This window comes from Arvicola amphibius, chromosome 1 (genome assembly GCF_903992535.2).
Source record: "Arvicola amphibius chromosome 1, mArvAmp1.2, whole genome shotgun sequence".
Lineage (NCBI taxonomy): Eukaryota > Metazoa > Chordata > Mammalia > Rodentia > Cricetidae > Arvicola > Arvicola amphibius.
This window is the reverse complement of record NC_052047.1, coordinates 100,523,813-100,529,495: the sequence shown is the minus strand read 5'-3', so window position 1 is coordinate 100,529,495 and position 5,683 is coordinate 100,523,813. Positions and strand designations below refer to the sequence as shown.

The 5,683-nt window shown below is 47.0% G+C and overlaps 1 pseudogene; it reads left to right on the top strand.

Annotated features, from left to right (window-relative positions):
* Positions 1-377: 377 nt before the first annotated feature.
* LOC119815665 lies at positions 378-1,100 on the top strand (annotated as a pseudogene).
* The last annotated feature ends 4,583 nt before the right edge of the window (positions 1,101-5,683 follow it).

Sequence of the window (5,683 nt, the reverse complement as noted above, 5' to 3'; positions counted from 1 at the left end):
CTAAAGTGATATTTCTGAACTGATAGATATTACCATTCCTTAGTGGTCGGGGCACAAAAGAACAAGTAGAATCTGAAAACTGTTCAATCTTTCAAAGTAGATGTCATCAATTTGTTGTCAGGAAGCCATAAATAAATAGACTTAGGAGGGCAGAGGAAGATGGCAGCAGGGGCCAGGTGAGGAGTTTGCAGTCGTGAGGGACTTAGGCACAGGGCTGTGGTCCGGAGGGAGGAGGAGATGGTGCACGAGTGGCACGGGAGTGCGACTGAGCTGTGGGAGCTTGTGTGGTGGGTTCTGCATGTGCTGCTCTGCCTTTGCTTCCCCTGGAACTGGATCTGGAGGAGCTGCTGTCCACCATCATCCTAGTACTGCTTGGCTTCATGCTCAGCAAGCCCTGGCCATTGGCAGGAACTGGCATTATCACCTGCACCCTCACTGGGCCCCAAGCTGGCTGCCACCCCACCCAGGCTGTGCTGGTCCTCAGATGGCACGTCCCTGCACAAGCTACTGCACATGGGCCTCATGGTCACCAGGGAGGACCACGAGCCCAGCTTCTCAGACACCGTGAGCCTCAGTGGTGTGGTGTATGGCCTTAGGGATCTCTACATTAGTGTCTAAGACCACCAAGGCCTATTCAAGAAAAATAATTCCAGATTGATGGATGAAAGTTTGAAAAACAACAGGAACTTTTGGGCCGGGATTGTTCCAAATAATCACCAGAATTTGCAAGTAGTAATGACAAAGACGACCAAAGTTTAAATTGCCCTTCAGCATTGAAGGTGCTGTCCCCAGAAGATGGAAAAGCAGATATTCTGAGAGCTGCTCAGGAATTTTTCTCAGCAGTAGAGGACACCCAGAGATTTGGATGTAGATCTGCTAGATGGCTTACTTAGTTCACATGGTTTCCCTGACCTTGAGTTAGTATTGAAGTTTGGTCCTGTGACAGCACCTTAGGCTTCCTTCCCTGGCAAATCAGATTGACTGAGATTGTCTCTCTGCCTCCTCACCTAAACATGAGTTATGAGGATGTTTTCTCCATCCTTCTTCAGAACGCAGCTTGTGAACAGTGCCTGGGAAAGGAGCAGTTCCTGGTTGTGTAATATGACATCAGGTTTTTGGAGAAAAGGACCCAATTGATTCTGATGTTTACAAAGTACCTATAAAACCTTGTACACACCTTAAAAAGATCTATGAAACCCAGGACCAAGGCCCCCATGATTCAGGCTTTTGTTATCCAAGGGTCCTACAACATAAATGCCAACCTATTGCTCTGAAGGAACAACACACTAAGAAAGAGGAGGCTGCAGAATATGCTAAACTTTTGGCCAAGAGAATGAAAGAAGCCAGAAACAGATTGTCAAGATGTAGGTTGTCCTCATTGAGAGTTTCTACTTCTAAATTTCAGACCAGTCAAAGTAAGAGTATTGGGGCTAGAGAGATGGCTCAGCAGTTAAGAGGACTGGCTGCTAAACCAGAGGACTCAGGTTTTATTCCCAGCCTAGCAGGTAACAATGATCTGCAACTCCAGTTCCCTTTTCTGGCCTCTGTGGACATTGTATGAATGCAGTGCATAGACTACTTCAGGCAAAATACCCATGCACATTCAAAAGTAATAAATAGATCCCAGCTTGCACCCAGAACCCCCCCTTTCATCCTCCCCTCTTCACATCCATAAAATCCTCCAGCTCAGGGTGTTTGGGAGCTAGGACCGGGTAGTGAGTGCAACCAGGCAGGTGGGTGTTCCTTTGTTTCAATATTCTGCCTGCAGCAAGGTAGGCCCTTTGTCTGTGAACTCCCTGGCCAGCAAGGAGACCTGATTCTCTACCAGGAGATCCATCATTGGAGTGAGTGAGTGGCTGACCCTCGGCAGCCACCCGGAGAAGGAGCACAGACATTCCTCAACCCCCTGGAGGTGATAGAGGCCCTTAAACAGGAGGTGAAAAACTCCCTTAAAGAAATGGATGAGAAGAATAACAAAAACGTTTGAAGAATTGAGTAAATCTGTAAATGATATCCTAGGAAACCAAGGAAAAACAATCAAACAGATAATGGAAACAGTGCAAGGCTTGAAAACGGAAATGGAGGCAAGGAAGAAAACAAAAATCAAGGGCGCCTGGACATGGAAAATCTCCGTAAACGAATAGAGACTACAGAAACGAGCATAACCAACAGAATACAAGAGATAGAAGAAAGAATCTCAGATTCTGAAGATATCATAGAGAAAATAAACGCACTGATCAAAGAAAACAGCAAATCCAACAAATTCTCATTACAAAACGTTCAGGAAATCTGGGACACAATAAAAAGACCAAATCTAAGAATAATAGGGGTAGAAGAAGAAGAAGAATTACAGCTTAGCGGTCCAGAAAATATATTTAATAAAATTATAGAAGAAAACTTCCCAAGCCTAAAGAAAGATATTCCTATGAATGTTCAAGAAGCATACAGAACACCAAATAGACTGGATCAAAAGAAAGCATCCCCTCGCCATATTATAATGAAAAACAAAACATACAGAATAAAGAAAGAATATTAAGAGCTGCAAAGGAAAAAGGTCAAGTAACTTATAAAGGTAAACCTATCAGACTTATACCTGACTTCTTTATGGAAACCATGAAAGCCAGAAGGTCCTGGATAGATGTACTGCAGAAACTAAGAGATCATGGATGCAAGCCCAGATGACTATACCCAGCAAAGCTTGCATTCACCATCGATGGAAAAATCAAGATATTCCAGGACAAAAACAGATTTAAACAATACGTGACCACAAATCCAGCCTTACAGAAAGTAATAGAAGGAAAATCACAAACCAAGGAGTCCAACAATGCCCACAATAACTCAGACATCTATCGACCCTTCACCAGCACAACTGAAAGAAGGGAAACACAACTGTGACAAGAGACTACTCTCAAGAACAAGACAACTCCCCCAGCAAATAGTAAAAAGCCACTTAGCTTCCTTTCAAAAGCTGACCCATTTCGTACCATTTTGTCTGGGCTGCGAACCTAGGCTGCCTGGAATCAATGATCCTGTGCCCTGACATCCCATCTGAACTGGTGAGTGAATGCGGACCCTGGGGCAACCTGCCCTGGAAGAGAGCACAGACCCCCTACCCCTACTTCTCTCTGCAGGCTTGTGTCTGTTTCTCCCGTCCCTGTGTCTCCCAAGCTTTCCCTAGTGTTCTCAGGTGTCCTGCTCCTGTTCTAAGTCCATCCACCCAAAGGGGTCAGACTCTGGCCTCCAGGCAGGTCTGAGGATTCCTGCGGAGGGGTGCGGGCTCCTTCAGATTGTGCTGCCAGGTTCGCTGTGTGGTATTCCATCCCGCCCTGCCCCCACCTTGGCCCTTTTTTCTGGGCTGCGACCCTGGGCTGCCTGGAATCCCTGATCCTGTGCCCTGACATTCCATCTGAACTGGTGAGTGAATGCGGACCCTGGGGCAACCTGCCCTGGAAGAGAGCACAGACCCCCTACCCCCACTTCCCTCTGCAGGCTTGTGTCGGTTTCTCCCGTCCATGTGTCTCCCAAGCTTTCCCTAGTGTTCTCAGGTGTCCTGCTCCTGTTCTAAGGCCATCCACCCAGAGGAGTCAGACTCTGGCCTCCAGGCAGGTCTGAGGATTCCTGCAAGAGAGTGCGGGCTTCTTCAGGTTGTGACGCAAGGAATAGGTCCTCCTCTGGCACTGGGGAGATCCAACCAGTTTCAGTCACAGCAAAGATTGGTCTAGGACACCAAACACCTCCGCGCTCCTTTTGAAGGAAGAGATGGGCAGGCGCCAATGCAGGAGCTCCTCCAACAACATGAAAGGCAACATGACATCACCACAAGCCAGACATCCCGAAACAACAAGAATTGAACACCCTACCCCAGAAGATATAGAAGAAACCGACCTTAAACAGTACTATATGAAAATAATAGAGGACCTTAAACAGGAGGTAAAAAACTGCCATAAAGAAATGGAGATGAGATTCTCCCCGGATACTGCCTCTCTCTTCCTGTCCCTTCCCAGCTTGCACCCAGAATCCTCCGCCCCTCCCCCTGCCTCATCCTCCCGTCTTTGGGGCCACAAAATCCAACATCTCAGCCTGTTTGGGCTCTGGGGACCTGGAATTGAGGGCACCCAGGCCGGTGGGAGGTCCCCTCCTTCATTTGACTGCCCTGGGCAAGGTAGGCCTTTGTCTGAGAGCTGCTTGGCCTGCAAGGGGACCTGACAGTCTGCCAGAGGATCCATCATTATTTGGGACACTGCAGTCCTGATGACGACTTCTGGAGATGCACTTTCATACCTCGCTGACCTCTCAACACAGTAGCACCAGTGATATTTCCTTAGTTGTTCTCAGGTGTCCTGCTCTAGTTCTAAGGGTATCCACCCAAAGGGGTCAGACTCTGGCCTCCAGGCAGGTCTGAGGATTCCTGCGGAGGGGTGCGGGCTCCTTCAGATTGTGCTGCCAGGTTCGCTGTGTGGTATTCCATCCCGCCCTGCCCCCACCTTGGCCCTTTTTTCTGGGCTGCGACCCTGGGCTGCCTGGAATGCCTGATCCTGTGCACTGACATTCCATCTGAACTGTTGAGTGAATGCGGACCCTGGGGCAACCTGCCCTGGAAGAGAGCACAGACCCCCTACCCCTACTTCTCTCTGCAGGCTTGTGTCTGTTTCTCCCGTCCCTGTGTCTCCCAAGCTTTCCCTAGTGTTCTCAGGTGTCCTGCTCCTGTTCTAAGGCCATCCACCCAAAGGGGTCAGACTCTGGCCTCCAGGCAGGTCTGAGGATTCCTGCGGAGGGGTGCGGGCTCGTTCAGATTGTGCTGCCAGGTTCGCTGTGTGGTATTCCACCAGTTCAGTTCCACCTGAACTGGTGTCCTGCTCCTGTTCTAAGGCCATCCACCCAGAGGAATCAGGAGCTCCTCCAACAACATGAAAGGCAACATGACATCACCACAATACAGACATCCCGAAACAACAAGAATTGAACACCCTACTCAGAAGATATAGAAGAATGCGACCTTAAACAGTACTTTATGAAAATAATAGAGGACAAATATTTCCAACCGAATACAAGAGATGGAAGAAAGAATCTCGGACTCTGAAGATACTATAGAGGAAATAAATTCACAGATTAAAGAACTAAACAAATCTAACAAATTCTTAACACAAAACATTCAGGAAATCTGGGACACCATGAAAAGACCAAACCTAAGAATAATTGGGGTAGAAGAAGGAGAAGAATTACAATTCAAGGGCCCAGAAAACATATTCAACAAAATTATAGAAGTAAACTTCCCCAACCTAAAGAAGGATGTTCCTATGAAGGTACAAGAAGCCTACAGAACACCAAATAGACTGGATCAAAAGAAAGCATCCCCACGCCATATAATAATCAAAACACAAAACATACAGAATAAAGAACAGATATTAAGAGCTGCAAAGGAAAAAGGTCAAGTAACATATAAAGGGAAACCTATCAGAATTACACCTGATTTCTCAATGGAAACCATGAATGCCAGAAGATCTTGGATAGATGTGCTACAGACACTAAGGGAACATGTATGCAAGCCTAGACTACTATACCCAGCAAAGCTTGCATTCACCATTGATGGAGAAAACAAGATATTCCAGGACAAAAACACATTTAAACAATACGTAGCCACAAATCAAGCCTTGCAGAAAGTAATAGAAGGAAAATCACAAAC